This window comes from Nicotiana sylvestris, chromosome 12 (assembly GCF_000393655.2).
Source record: "Nicotiana sylvestris chromosome 12, ASM39365v2, whole genome shotgun sequence".
In the NCBI taxonomy this organism is placed as follows: Eukaryota; Viridiplantae; Streptophyta; class Magnoliopsida; order Solanales; family Solanaceae; genus Nicotiana; species Nicotiana sylvestris.
The window spans coordinates 157,448,311-157,463,787 of record NC_091068.1 but is presented as its reverse complement, the minus strand read 5'-3'; positions in this window follow the sequence as shown (position 1 = coordinate 157,463,787).

The following is a 15,477-nucleotide window of genomic DNA, read 5'->3' as shown; positions in this document are numbered from 1 at the left end:
CACAACTTCTAATCCCTCAAGCTAAGGTTAGACTAAACACTTACCTCGATGCCACGGACACAACTCAAGGTTCAATTATAGCTTTATCCCTTGATTTCACTGTCAATTCGCTCGTATCTAGTCATAATTTACTTAATTACATCAATAAACGCTAAATGAATCAATTTTGAATGCGTGAAAAAGAGGTTTCCAAAGTTTTACCTAAAAAATCAAAATCGCCCCTGGGCCCACGTGGTCAAACCCCAAATTTCGAACCAAAACCCGATTATCCATTCCCCCACGAGCTCAAATATGTAATTTATTCTAAAATCAGACCTCAAATCGAGGTCCAAATCCCCAATATTTTAAAAACCTAGGTTCTACTAAGAACACCCAATTTCCCCCATGAAAATAGTTGATTTGAAGTTGAAATCATGTTAAAAGATATTAATGATTGAAGAAAACTAGTTAAAAATGACTTACAATTGATTTGGAGAAGGAAGGTTGTTTGCAAAATCGCCTCTTATGTTTTTAGGTTTTTGAAATGTGCAAAATAACAAAAAATCTCATCTATTTATACCCCTCTCAGTCCCCCTATGCGGACCGCACAAAATGGACTGCAACCGCATAGGCCTTCTTGAGGTGTTGCGGTCCAGTGCCATGTGCGGACCGCATGAAATGGACCGCGGCCGCACAGGTCTCCACCGCGCTCCGCACGAAACCGACCGCGGATGTATAGGTCTCCACAGAGCTCTGCACGAAACCTATCGCGGACTGCACTGGCCCGCTTTCCCGGTCGCGCACATTTTTGTGCGGATTGCACTGGCGGGTTTAGAGACCTGCAACTTCTAGTTTTCAATCTAAAATATCCCGAACCTACCCGAAACTCACCCGAGCCCTCGGAACTCCAAACCAAGTGTGCATACAACTCAAAAACATCATATGGACCTACTCGTGTAATCAAATCATCAAAATAACATCATGAACATCAAATTAAGTCTCGAGATCAATGCAATTTTCCCAAGACTTCTTTAAACATCAACTTTGCGATTTAAGTCCGAATCACATCATATGACATCCGTTTTTCACCAAATTCCACATAAATGTCTTAAATCATATATAATTCCTGTATAGGGCGCCGAAACCAAAATACGGGTCCGATACCATCATGTTCTAATCAAATTTTATTTCAAATTTCTTTAAACAATTCCAGAAAATAATTTTCTTTTAAAATTCATTTCTCGGGCTTGGACCTTGGAATTCGATTTCGGGCATACACCCAAATCCCATATTTTCCTACGGACCCTCCAGGACCGTCAAATCATGGGTCCGGGTCCGTTTATCCAAAACATTGACCGAAGTTAAATTAGCTCATTTTATAATCAAACTTATCATTTTTCACAGATTATCATATTTAAGCTTTCCGGCTACGCGTCCGGACTATGCACGCAAATCGAGGTGACTCTAAACGAGATTTTCAAGGACTCAGAACACGGAAATTTCGTTTTAAAACAAGTGATGACCTTTTGGATCATCACATTCTCCACCTCTAAAACAATCGTTCGTCCTCGAACGGACAGAAGAAGGAAGTACCTGAGTCGGGCAAAAGATGGGGATAAAAGGCTCCGCATATCGAACTCGGACTCCCAGGTCGATGCCTCAGAAGGCTGACCTCTCCACTGAACATGAACAGAAGGAAAACTCTTCGACCTCAACTGATGAACCTGCCGGTCTAGAATAGCTACCAACTCATCCTCATAAGACAAGTCCTTGTCCAACTGGACAGTGTTGAAATCTAACACGTGGGATGGATCGCCGTGATATTTCTGGAGCATGGACACATGAAACACTGGATGCACGATTGATAAGCTCGGTGGCAATGCAAGTCTGTAAGCCACCTCTCCCACTCGATCAAGAATCTCAAACGGGCCAATGAACCTAGGGCTATGCTTGCCCTTCTTCCCAAATCTCATCACGCCCTTCATAGGCGACACTCGGAGCAATACCTGCTCATCGACCATAAAAGCCACATCTCGAACCTTGTGGTCTGCATAACTCTTTTGCCTAGACTGAGCTGTACGAAGCCTGTCCTGAATAATCCTGACCTTGTCCAAGTCCTCCTGAACCAGATCTGTACCCAACAATCGAGCCTCTCCCGGCTCAAACTACCCAATCAGAGATCGACACCGCCTACCATATAAAGCCTCATAAGGAGCCATCTGGATACTCGACTGGTAACTGTTGTTGTAGGCAAATCTGCTAAAGGCAAAAACTGATCCCACGAGCCTCCAAAGTCAATGACACAAGCTCGGAGCATATCCTTCAAAATCTGAATAGTCCGCTCGGACTGCCCGTCCGTCTGAGAATGAAATGTTGTACTCAACTCAACCTAGGTGCCCAACTCTCACTGAACTGCTCTCTAAAAATGCGAGGTAAACTGCGTAGCTCGGTCCGAAATGATAGATACATGCACACCATGAAGACGAATAATCTCCTGGATATAGATCTCAGCTAACCTCTCGGATGAATAGAAGACTGCCACAAGAATGAAATGCGCTGATTTGGTTAGCCTATCAATAATGACCCATATTGCGTCGAACTTCCTCCTAGTCTGTGGGATTCTAACAACGAAATCCATAGTGATCCGCTTCCACTTCCACTCGGGAAGATCAATCCTCTGAAATAAACCACCAGGCCTCTAATGCTCGTACTTAACCTGCTGACAATTCAAACACCGAGCTACATATGCAACGATATCCTTCTTCATTCTCCGCCACCAATAATGTTGCTGCAAATCCTGATACATCTTCGCGGCGCCCGGATGAATAGAGTACCGGGAGCAATGGGCCTCCTCTAAAATCAACTCTCGGAGCCCATCCACATTAGGCACACAAACTCGACCCTGCAATCTCAAAACTCCATCATCATCTAAGGTAACCTGCTTGGCACCTCCGCGTTGCACTGTGTCTCTAAGGACACACAAATGGGGATCATTATATTGCCGATCACGGATACGCTCCAATAAAGAAGAACGAGCGACCGTGCAGGCCAATACACGACTAGGCTCAGAAATATCCATCATCACAAACTAATTGGCCAAAGCCTGAACGTCCAAAGCAAGCGGTCTCTCACCGACCGGAATATAAGCAAGACTGCCCATACTGGCTGACTTCCTACTCAACGCATTGGCCACCACATTGGCCTTTCCTGGATGATACAAGATAGTGATATCATAATCTTTCAACAACTCCAAACACCTCCTCTGTCTCAAATTTAACTCTTTTTGCTTGAACAAATACTGAAGACTCTTGTGATCTATGATCACCTCACATGCCACGCTCCAAATCTTCAATGCGTGAACTATGGCTGCCAACTCCAAGTCATGAATCGGATAGTTCTTCTCATGAATCTTCAACTGCCGCGAAGCATAGTCAATGACCTTGCTATCATGCATCAACACTACACCAAGCCCAATACGAGATGCATCACAATAAACTGTATAAGGCCCTGAACCTGTGGGCAAAACCAACACCGGTGCCGTATTCAGAGCTGTCTTGAGCTTCTGAAAGCTCGCCTCACACTCGTCTGACCATCTAAACTGGGCACCCTTCTGGGTCAACCTGGTCATTGGGGCTGCGATAGATGAGAACCCCTTCACAAACCGACGGTAGTAGCCTGCCAATCCCAAGAAACTCTGAATCTCTGTAGCTGATGCTGGTCTAGGCCAGTTCTTGACTGCCTCAATCTTCTTCGGATCAACCTGAATACCCTCTGCTGATACAACATGACCCAGAAATGCAACTGAACTCAACAAGAACTCACACTTCGAGAACTTAGCATATAATTGACTATCCCTCAAGGTCTGAAGAACCACTCTAAGATGTTGCTCGTGCTCCTCCCGGCTGCGGGAATATATCAAAATATCATCAATGAAGACTATCACGAACGAGTCCAAATAAGGCCTGAACACTCGGTTCATCAAATCCATAAAAGCCGATGGGGCATTGGTCAACCTAAATGACATGACCAGGAACTCATAATGCCCGTACCGAGTGCGAAAAGCTGTCTTAGGGACATCGGATGCCCTAATCCTCAACTGATGGTAGCCAGATCTCAAATCAATCTTTGAAAATACCTTGGCCCCCTGAAGCTGATCAAACAAATCATCGATCCTCGGCAATGGATACTTATTCTTGATTGTAACCTTGTTCAACTGTCGGTACTCAATACATATCCTTATCGATCCATCCTACTTCTTAACAAACAACACCAGCACACCCCAAGGTGAAACACTAGGTCTAATGAAACCCTTCTCAAGCAAGTCTTGCAACTGTTCCTTCAACTCTTTCAACTCCGACAGGGCCATACGATACGGCGGGATAGAAATGGGCTGAGTACCCAGAGCCAAATCTATGCAAAAGTCAATATCCCTGTCGGGTGGCATACCCGGCAGGTCCAAAGGGAAAACATCAGAAAACTCTCGCACAACAGGCACAGAATTAACAAAAGGGACCTCAACACTAAAATCACGAACATATCCCAAATAGGCCAAACACCCCTTCTCGACCATACGTCGAACCTTCACATACGAGATAACACTACGGGTAGAATGACCATGAGTTCCTCTCCACTCTAAACGGGGCAATTCTGGTAAGGCTAATGTTACTGTCTTGGCATAACAGTCCAAGATAGCGTGGTAAGGTGATAACCAGTCTATCCCCAATATAACATCGAAATCGAACATATCTAGAAGCAACAAATCCACACGAGTCTCAAGAGCACCACAATACAAGAAAGATGGAATCGATCTACCATAATAGAATCACCCACCGGTGTAGATACATAAATAGGAATACTCAATGAATCACTAGACATGACCAGATACGGTGCAAAATAAGATGACACATACGAGTAGGTAGACCCTGGATCAAATAACACTGAAGCATCTCTATCATAAACTAGAATAGTACCTGTAATGACTGCATCTGAAGCCTCATCCTCAGGCCTGGATGAAAGGGCGTAACATCGGGGTTGGGCCCCACCACCCTGAACTACATCTCTGGGACGACCTGCAGCTAGCTAGCCTCCATCTCTGGCAGCCTGATCTCCACCTCTAGTACCTTTACCTCCACCTCTAGCACCTCTACCCCTACCTATAGCTAGTTGGGCAGGCTGTGGAACACCTGGTGCCTGTACCATAGCACGAGGACCCTGATGCTGAGAGCTACTCGGTGCTCGAGGGCAAAACCTGGCAATGTGACCCGTATCACCACAAGTGTAACAATCCCTCAGCTGCTGAGACTACTGGCCCTGACGACCTGAATGACCACCCCGAAAACTCTGAAGCGGCAGTGCACTGATAGGAGCAGGTGGTGCACTGTAGGACTGCTGATCGGGATACTACATTTGGGGACCACGACCACCTGAAGTACTGTGAGAAACCTGGAGCGCTGATTGAAAGGGCCTAGGAGGATGGCCTCTACTATATGAATCTCGACCTCCGGATGAGGTACCACTGAATCGGCCTAAATGAAGGGGCCTCTTATCTGACCCATAACCGTCTCCCTATGACAGAACCATCTCAACTCTACAGGCCACATTGGTCGCCTCCTGAAAAGTAATCTCACTCCCAGCCTCTCTAGCCATCCGAAGACGAATCGACTGAATAAGACTGTCAATAAACCTCCTCACCCTCTCTCTCTCTCTCGGTGGGGAGTATGGTGAGAGCATGGCGAGCTAAGTCGATGAACCTGGTCTCATTATGGGTAATAGTCATTGAGAACCTCGTGGCAGCTGTCTAGATAATCATGGGATCCTCAGTAGATGCATCGCTAAAAGTAGAAGTGAAGAGCTTGGTAAACTTATCCAGTCTCCACAAAGCATCGATGGATATAGCCTCTCCATCACCGGTTTGAGCTACCATACCCGGCTGTACTGCTCCAACTGGCTGAACCGCTGGAGTCTGAATCTGAGGAGCTACCCGCTCCAGAGTGCGAGTAGCAAGATTCTGGGCCCCTCCTCCAGCCTGAGAGACGGCTGGTGCCACAGGAAGCAAGCCTGCCCGAGTGACACTCTCCATGAGGCCCACTAATCGGATCAGAGCATCCTGAAGAACTGGGGTAACAATAAACCCCTCTGGGACCTGAACTGGGCCCACCAAGACTGCTGGGGCCGGAACCTCCTCTCAAAGTCAACATGAGGCTCTGCCACTAGCGTTGTTGCTCGGGGCTGAGCTCTGCCCTTACCTCGGCCTCTAGCACGACCTCGGCCTTGCCCTTTGCCCCTCGTGGGAGCTGCAGCTGGGGGCTCGGGCTGCTGAGCGTAGGATAAAGAAGCGCGTGTTCTCGCCATCTGCGAAGAACAGAGTAGAAGTTTAATTAGCATTGAAAAACAAAACCGCACGACAGGAGAGATTGAATGTGAAGTTTTTCCTAACTCTGTAGCCTCTGAGGGATAAATACAGACGTCTCCGTATAGATCCCTCAGACTCTACTAAGCTTGTTTGTGAACTATGAGACCTACGTAATCTAGAGCTCTCATACCAACTTGTCACGATCCGGATTTCCCAACCTCGGGGGTCGTGATGGCGCCTACTAATGGAAGCTAGGCAAGCCATACCTTAACTACTTGCTACGCTTCCATATTGCTTCATTTTAACAAACACAAGGCGATAACATGATAACAGTGGAACTTTAAATAATTTAGCGAAAGTCAACAATTTAAATATCTTAAGTCTACGTCTATTACAACTTTTAAAACCTCAAATACCCAAAACCTGGTGTCACTGTGTCACAGACTGTCTAAGAGTTACTACATACAAGGTCTGAAGAAATACAAACACTGTTCCTGAACAAAAGGAAATGAAACAGGAAATAGAGATAGAGGGAGACGTTAGGGCCTGTGGACGCCTGCAGGTCTACCTTGGGTCTCCGAGTGGACTGAAGGAAGCCCTCCAACTACTGTCCGAAAGCTGCTCCTGGTTCTGCACACAGTGCAGAGTGTAGTATCAGCACAACCGACCCCATGTGCTGGTAAGTGTCTAGCCTAACCTCGGCAAAGTAGTGACGAGGCTAGGACCAGACCACCAAATAAACTTGTGCAGTTTAAATATATATATATATATATAGCGAAAAAGAAATACAAAAAATAACCAGTCAATGTGGGAGAGGGAAACATGTTGTGGGGGAGATAATAGTTCCGAATAGAAAGGCATCAAGTAAGGAAAGAAACAACATAACTAGAATATCAACAAGGAAGCAGAAATCAACAATTGCACGGCATCACCCTTCGTGCTTTTACTCTCAGCCTCACCAAAGCAGTTATATAATAAAAATGTGCACGGCATCACCCTTCATGATTTTACTCTCGTCCTCACCAAAACAATCATATAATCAAAATGTGCACGGCATCAACCTTCGTGCTTTTACTCTCTTTCCTCACCATATAATCAATAGACTCGGCATGGAATGGTACGTCGTGCGGCACGACATCACCCTTCATGTTTTATACTCTTTCCTCACAATAACAAATAATGCACGGCATCACCCTTCGTACTTTAACAATCTTCCTCACCCAAACAATAATCACAAGCAAAGGGGCAAGGGAATAAACAAAATAGTAATAGAGATCCCGGCAAGGGAACAACAGTTAAACAATTAAATCCTGGCAAGGGAACAACAATTAAACAATTAAATTCCAGCAAGGGAACAATAAATAAATCAACAATAACCCCGCAAGGGTGACAACATAATGATCTCTTATCTTTCTCAATTTTACTTCACAATTCACTTCACAACTCGAGCTAATGCTCTAGAGGTTCGATTATCACTTATACTTTCACAACTCATTTCACAACTCGAGCCAATACGCTAAAAGTTCAATTGTCACTTATATTTTCACATTTTCGCTATACAACTTGAGCCAACGCTCCTCAATGTTCAAAGGTCACAATTCTTTCCACAAACTTTATACAATAATTAAAAATCTTCACCAAGGCATGAATAATACAACGAAATCATGAAAATCACAATATAAGACTCACGGGCATGCTTGACACCAACGTATAGATACTCGTCACCATGCCTATACGTCGTACTCGACAAGAAGCAAATAGCAAATAGGGCACAACTCCTAATCCCTCAAGCTAAGGTTAGACCAAACACTTACCTCGATGCCACGGACACAACTCAAGGTTCAATTATAGCTTTACTCCTTTATTCCACCGCCAATTCGCTCATATCTAGTCACAATTTACTTAATTACATCAATAAACGCTAAATGAATCAATTTTGAATGCATGAAAAAGAGTTTTTTAAAGTTTTACCTAAAAAGTCAAAATCGCCTCGGGGCCCACGTCGTCAAAACCTGAGGTTCAAAACCAAAAACCCGATTACCCATTCCCCCATGAGCTCAAATATGTAATTTGTTCTGAAATCGGACCTCAAATCGAGGTCCAAATTCCCAATTTTTGAAAAATCTAGGTTCTACCCAAAACACTCAATTTCCCCCATGAAAATAATTGATTTGAAGTTGAAATCAAGTTAAAAGATGTTAATAATTGAAGAAAACTAGTTAAAAACGACTTACAATTAATTTGGAGAAAGAAGGTTGTTTGAAAAATCGCCTCTTATGTTTTTGGGCTTTTTGAAAAGTGCAAAATAACTGAAAATGTTATTTATACCCCTCTCAGATCCCCTGCGCGGACCACACAAAATGAACTGCGGCCGCACAGGCCTTCCTGAGGTGTTGCGGTCCAGTGCCCTGTGCGGACCGCATGAAATGGACCACGGCCGCACAGGTCTCCACCGCGCTCCGCACGAAACCGACCGCGGCCGCACATGTCTCCACCACACTCCGCACGAAACCAACCGCAGACTGCACTAGCCCGCTTCCGCGGTCGCACATGTTTTTGTGCGGACCGCACTGGCAGGTTCAGAGACCTGCAACTTCTGATTTAAATTCTAAAACATCCCAAACCTACCCGAAACTCACCCGAGCCCTCGGAACTCCAAACCAAGTGTGCATACAACTCAAAAACATCATATGGACCTACTCGTGTAATCAAATCATCAAAATAACATCATGAACATCAAATTAAGTCTCGAGATCAATGCAATTTTTCCAAGACTTCTTTAAACATCAACTTTGCGATTTAAGTTCGAATCACGTCATATGACATCCGTTTTTCACCAAATTCCACATAAATGTCTTAAATCATTTATAAGACATGTACCGCGCGCCGAAACCAAAATATGGGCCCGATACCATCATGTTCTAATCAAATTTTATTTCAAATTTCTTTAAAAAAATTCAGAAAATAATTTCCTTTAAAAATTCATTTCTCGGGCTCGGGACCTCAGAATTCGATTCCGGGCATATTGCCAAGTCCCATATTTTCCTACGGACCCTCCGGGATCGTCAAATCACGTGTCCGAGTCCGTTTATCCAAAACGTTGACCGAAGTCAAATTAGCTCATTTTATAATCAAACTTATCATTTTTCACAGATTATCATATTTAAGCTTTTCGGCTACGCGCTCGGACTGCGCATGCAAATCGAGGTGACTCTAAACGAGGTTTCCAAGGCCTCAGAACACGGAAATTTCGTTTTAAAACAAGTGATGACCTTTTGGGTCATCACATGATCACTGTACCTTTGGGTAAATAGCTCAATATTCTACCAAGTGCACTATTCAATCTTTGTGAAATATGAGTGCCAATAGATGATACTAGATCAATTTCAGAATATATACATACCTAATTTGACGTAAAAACTATGGGTTCACATGTCCCATACAAGGCCCTATAAATCCGCCCCTAGTCCAAGTTTGAAAAATATGCAACATGTGGTTATCCTAGAGAAGAAATAAGCAGCATTAGACTCATTATGCAAATGTTCCAAAATTCCATTGAGCCAAAACGTAATTATTACTCTTATCAACTTTTTCCTTGCTTTAGCCTAGTCAAACTGGTGGGGTTGCTCTTGTACTTGGATGGTTTAATTAGTCTATACCGTAATAAATGGATTATAAATAAACCTGTGGGATAAAGAACTACTATGTTAAAGAGTATAGTATATTTTATTTGTCAAAATAATTAAGTTCCTGACGTCCTTAACGGGACAGCCAAGTTGCCATATAACCAACAACAATTACAAATTCAATATAATCCCATAAAATAAGGTTTCAAATGATAGTGTGTATACAAATCTTATTCCAATTTCATCAAAGTAAAAATGTTATTTTCAATAAATTCTCGGCTCAAAAAAGACAAATCGCCATATAACCACAGTTTAGAATAGTTGTGTCATTGTTCGAATTCCATCTTGACTAATTAATATACACTTTAGTTGAATCTTTTCTTCCTCATCGTTAACTAAGTAAATAAAAAATAAACACAAAGAAGAGAAGAAGAAGAAGAAGAAATAGTTGCATTCTAGTTTTGCACTTCAGTCCACACTCCACGCCAATGGTGTACATATATAGTTCAAATCTCATCAACAAACTTAGTCTCTCCTTTCTTCCAAAAAAACAAAGTTATTCATACTAACGTTTACACTAAATTATAATATTATTTAACCACGATTGGTGGATGGTGATAAAATGTACTAACTATAGAGATACATGTACCTGTGCGATGCGCGGATATTATCAAAGAATATTAGATAGATTAGAATTTAATCTAATTTATTTGAGAACGTTAGATTATGCGTTTTAACTAAATTATTTTTATCGTCTTATTTATTCAATAGTAAAAGTTCAATATAATTAAATTAAACGAATTATATAATAATGGAATAACTTTTGAATGTTACTCAAATATCGTAATTATATACGTTGTGCTACAAATAATACGAAAATATAACGTGATCCAAAACGAATAAGAATACGTTATAAGTAAATGAATCAAAAAAATCTTTATTTACTAATTATCTAGCTTCATTTGTTATTTATCCTTCATTGTCATTACAATATTTAATCCATTCTTACTCGTAACGTATGGTGAAAATCATAAAGTGATTCATTTGTAAATACATGTTTACTTAGAAATAGTCCCATATGAGATTATAATAATCTTAACTTAAATGATGATAAAAGAATAATGCGGTAGAAAATTACTATACATATTTTTATTAAAAAAAATTGTATTTCAATCAAATTCAAAAACTATATCAATAGATTCAAAAATTTATCCTTCAATTCAAATTAATATTTATTACATAACCTTATAGATAATTTTGATTCAAAATTGCTCAGTGACTTTCTATTAACTTATGTTTTTATTTATTAGGTTACCACTTGGCTTAACCTCAATACAGCTACTCTTTTTACTAAGCGAATAGTTCAAGTTTTATTGATTATTTTTCTAACTTATTTGTTATTTGTTCATCATCATCATCATCATCATCATTTCCTTTCTACTTGTAACTTGTGATAAAACAAATAAAGTAGTTCATTTGTAAAATATATTTATTTAGAAATAGTCCAATATGAGATAATGATTCATTTTGACTTATAATAATAATAAAATAATAATGTGATAGGAAATAATCTTCATTTGAAGCTAGAAGGTATTTAACTCAGATGAAGTTAGCATTATTATAAGCATGATCTTTTTTTGTCCAACATTTTTATAACTAAAATCATATCTTATTAAGTAGACTATTATATTTTTTGTTTTTTTTTTATTATTAGCAAATAACTTATATTAAAAAAAATCATCCATTCTTCTCTTCAATATTTGCATTTTTCCTAGGGAATAAAATAACAGTCCATACTTTTATAAATATAAATATATATAACTTAGAGTTAATAATTTTTCCGTGTTATATTATACCAATAATTATTATCAGTAAAGCCTTTCATGAAATTTTTAGCATTATTTTTAATAATTATTGTAATAGTTCGTACAATTAGAATTTTTTATTTTATTTTTAATGTAATATTTTGATAATAATTTGAATTCTTATTAACATGACCTATATTAATAATTACGGGTAAAGTTATTTTAATGATTATTTAGTAGTACATACAATTAAAAATTAGATTTTCTCCCTAAGTTATTTTTAATGTAATAATTCAATCGTTATTAAAATTACCTATAACTAAAAATTTATTATATTTCTAAAACTTTAATGAGTTGTTTGAAAATCCTTAATTTAAACTTTTCTCATCCTAATATAAAACTTTATAAATATAAATATATATAACTTAGAGTTAATAATTTTTCTGTTTTATATCATACTAATAATTATTATCAGTAAAGCCTCATGAAATTTTTAGCATTATTTTTAATAATTATTGTAATAGTTCGTACACTTAGAATTTTTTATTTTATTTTTAATGTAATATTTTGATAATAATTTGAATTCTTATTAACATGACCTACATTAATAATTACAGGTAAAGTTATTTTAATGATTATTTAGTAGTACTACAATTAAAAATTAGATTTTCTCCCCATGTTATTTTTAATGTAATAATTCAATCGTTATTAAAATTACCTATAACTAAAAATTTATTATATTTCTAAAATTTTAATGAGTTGCTTGAAAATCCTTAATTTAAACTTTTCTCATCCTAATATAAAAAGATTTCTCATCTCAAATTCAAATAAGTCCAACATATTTATTTTTAAATTGATTTTTTAATATCATGTCAAAATGCGATTTAGTTTATTTGAGTACATTAAATCATATTGATTTTATAAAATTCTAATTATCAGTTTAGTTCTTAACTCAACATATGAGACTCTTTCATAACTACTTAATATATAAGATTAAAATATTTTGATTGATTACCACAATAATTTGAGTAAATATGGTCTCTTAAATTAAATTACAAAAATATACCCCTATTCTATTGATATATGTATATGATAAATTACATTCAATATTTTATTTTTATTCTGTATTTGTAATCCTCTAGCAACTATTCTAGGAGAGATAGATTTGAATGTAATCTTTCTCTTAGAAGTGAGAGATCCATCCCGTACCTTATTTGTTGGCTCCTTAAATTCTTAGAATAGGTCATTCAACATATTGGATTGTTCTTACTTCTATCAACACGGGCAGAAAACTTAAATAAAAATACACTCCAGAAAAACTAAAGTAACTATAAACTCATGCAAAACTATATCTAATTAAATTATACCTTTTCATCTTTCTTGTCTGCATCCTCGATTTGAATTTTACTTTGCAACAATGATTCGGTCCATCTCTTGCGATTTTCTTTAGGGAATATTCAGGACGATTCCATCATGAATGACACTATTTTATCCTACAACATAACCAATATTTGAATTTTTCTACTACTATTTTCAAGTTGGAAAGTGTAAAAGTTGGAAAAACGGTATAGGAGACCAACTGTATATAGGAGTTTTATTTTAGATTCAGAATTTTAACCACAAATTTAAAAATTCAGAGTTATCTAGAGCTTGGATAAGATTTTTTTTTTTCAAAAGCTTTAACCATACAATAAAAGTTGGAATTTTCTTTTCAATCCCAAAATATGTATTTGTTCCCTCCTTTGAAATAATGTACCAATTTGTTCTTAGTTTGAATAAATTAAAAAACCTACCCGAAAAAACGTGGGAGGATCTCTTCATGTTAACTGAATTGACAGGTTCACATTTATGAACTTGTTTTCTGTTTTGAATTATTTTAAATTTTAAATTCTTAGGTTTAATAAATTTAAAAAACTGCCCAGAAAAGTGATATAACGATTTGATATTAAAGTGTTAATTGAATTAGTAGGCTTCAATTTTTGAACCTAGACCGTTGACGTTAATTGAATTGGCAGGTTTTAATTCTTTAACCTATTTTATATTTTAAAATTATTTTTGAAACTCCAACTTGAAGGTACTCCCCAATTTGAATTGGTAGTTTTTTATTTTTAATTTTTAAATTTTGTTTCTTATAAATAATAATATAAAATTAATTTTCTTTTTAGAGAGAAAAAACGTGTCATTTAATTTGCAAATCAGCTATTATTTTAAAATTTTAAAAATTATGATATTTTGAAATTTGGAAAAAAATGTGTCCTTAACGTTTTCTTTTTTAAATAAATTTGAACCTTCAAATTAGTTGGAGGTTTGTCCTAAAATTAGACACATGTTCACTTTATGTTTTGACACTTGGCACAATATTATGAATTTGCCTCTCCTTTTTTATATTAATAGAAGATTGGCATAAACCTCAGTATAAAAAATGATTTTCATGCAAATACTAAGAGTTAAAAAACTTTTTCCAAATACCCTCTTCACATACAAAATGGCAAAGAGAAAAAAAATACTGGAATATTGTAATAGTCGATAGAATTTACTCTTTCTAAATGACATACATAAATTATATATATATATATATATATTCATTGATTATTTTTAATTTAAGCGATTGAGCGAACATTTATTTAGGTTAATTTTGAAAAAGAATTAATGAATACTAGTAGTAATTTATTTGGACCTATAAAGATGCGAAAGGTATAAATGTTGACAAGAAAGGTTCTTCTCCTCTCTTATTTGGACAGGCCCCAATTAGTTGCCAGATATGTGGGCCATTGATGCTTCACAATTGACAATTGAAAAGCTAAAGCTGTATTATCCATTTCAAAAGCATAACATTCAAACACGTGTGTCCACGTAATGGGACCCACACCCCCAAAATTTCAAGTCAATCAAATTTCCGGTATTTCCGTAAATACATTTTCTGCAAAATAATAAGTGGGCGGTTGGACATAAGAATTATAAAATTCCAAAAAAAAAAAAAAAAATTAAGTGAAAATGATATTCGAAAATTGAGTTGTGTTTGAACATAAATATAATTTTGGGTTATTTTTGAAGTTTTGTGAGTGATCTGAGTGAATTTTGAAAAAACAGCTTTTTAAAATTTTTGAAATTTTTGAAAAATTCCAAAATTTATCTTTCAAGTGAAATGGCCAAACAACAATTTCGAAAAAAGTAAAAAAAAATCTTATGTCCAAACGAGCTCTTAAGTGAGACATGTATATTTTAACCTCTTTAAAAATTTTTGCGTTATATCGAGAATTAATATATCATAACAAATTACCGGTTTTGTTTTTTAGATAATAATTTTTAATAAATGTATAAAAAATTTCATACATTATTGAAAGATTGCATTCGATAATATTTTTGGAGTTAGCGTACTGACATATTTTCTATATATTAACTTTTCTAAATAGACTGACATAATGTAAGTTTTTTCATACTATCAATGTAAATTGTTATTACAAATGTTTTTAACTGATTTATTATCTAAATAGCAAGCGTTCGTGCATAAAACTTGATCACTCAATTTTCAAAACTTTGTTAAATATATACACCTCAACTCTCAAAAATAAAATTTGTCTAATTATTTAAATTTATAACACCGCTTTTTATGAGTTTGCTCACATTGCCCGTTTCAAACTTAAATAAAAAAAAAAGTGCTACTGTAGGGTGACAATTAGTATAAAACCGTTACATCTCGCATTTTTTTCGTACG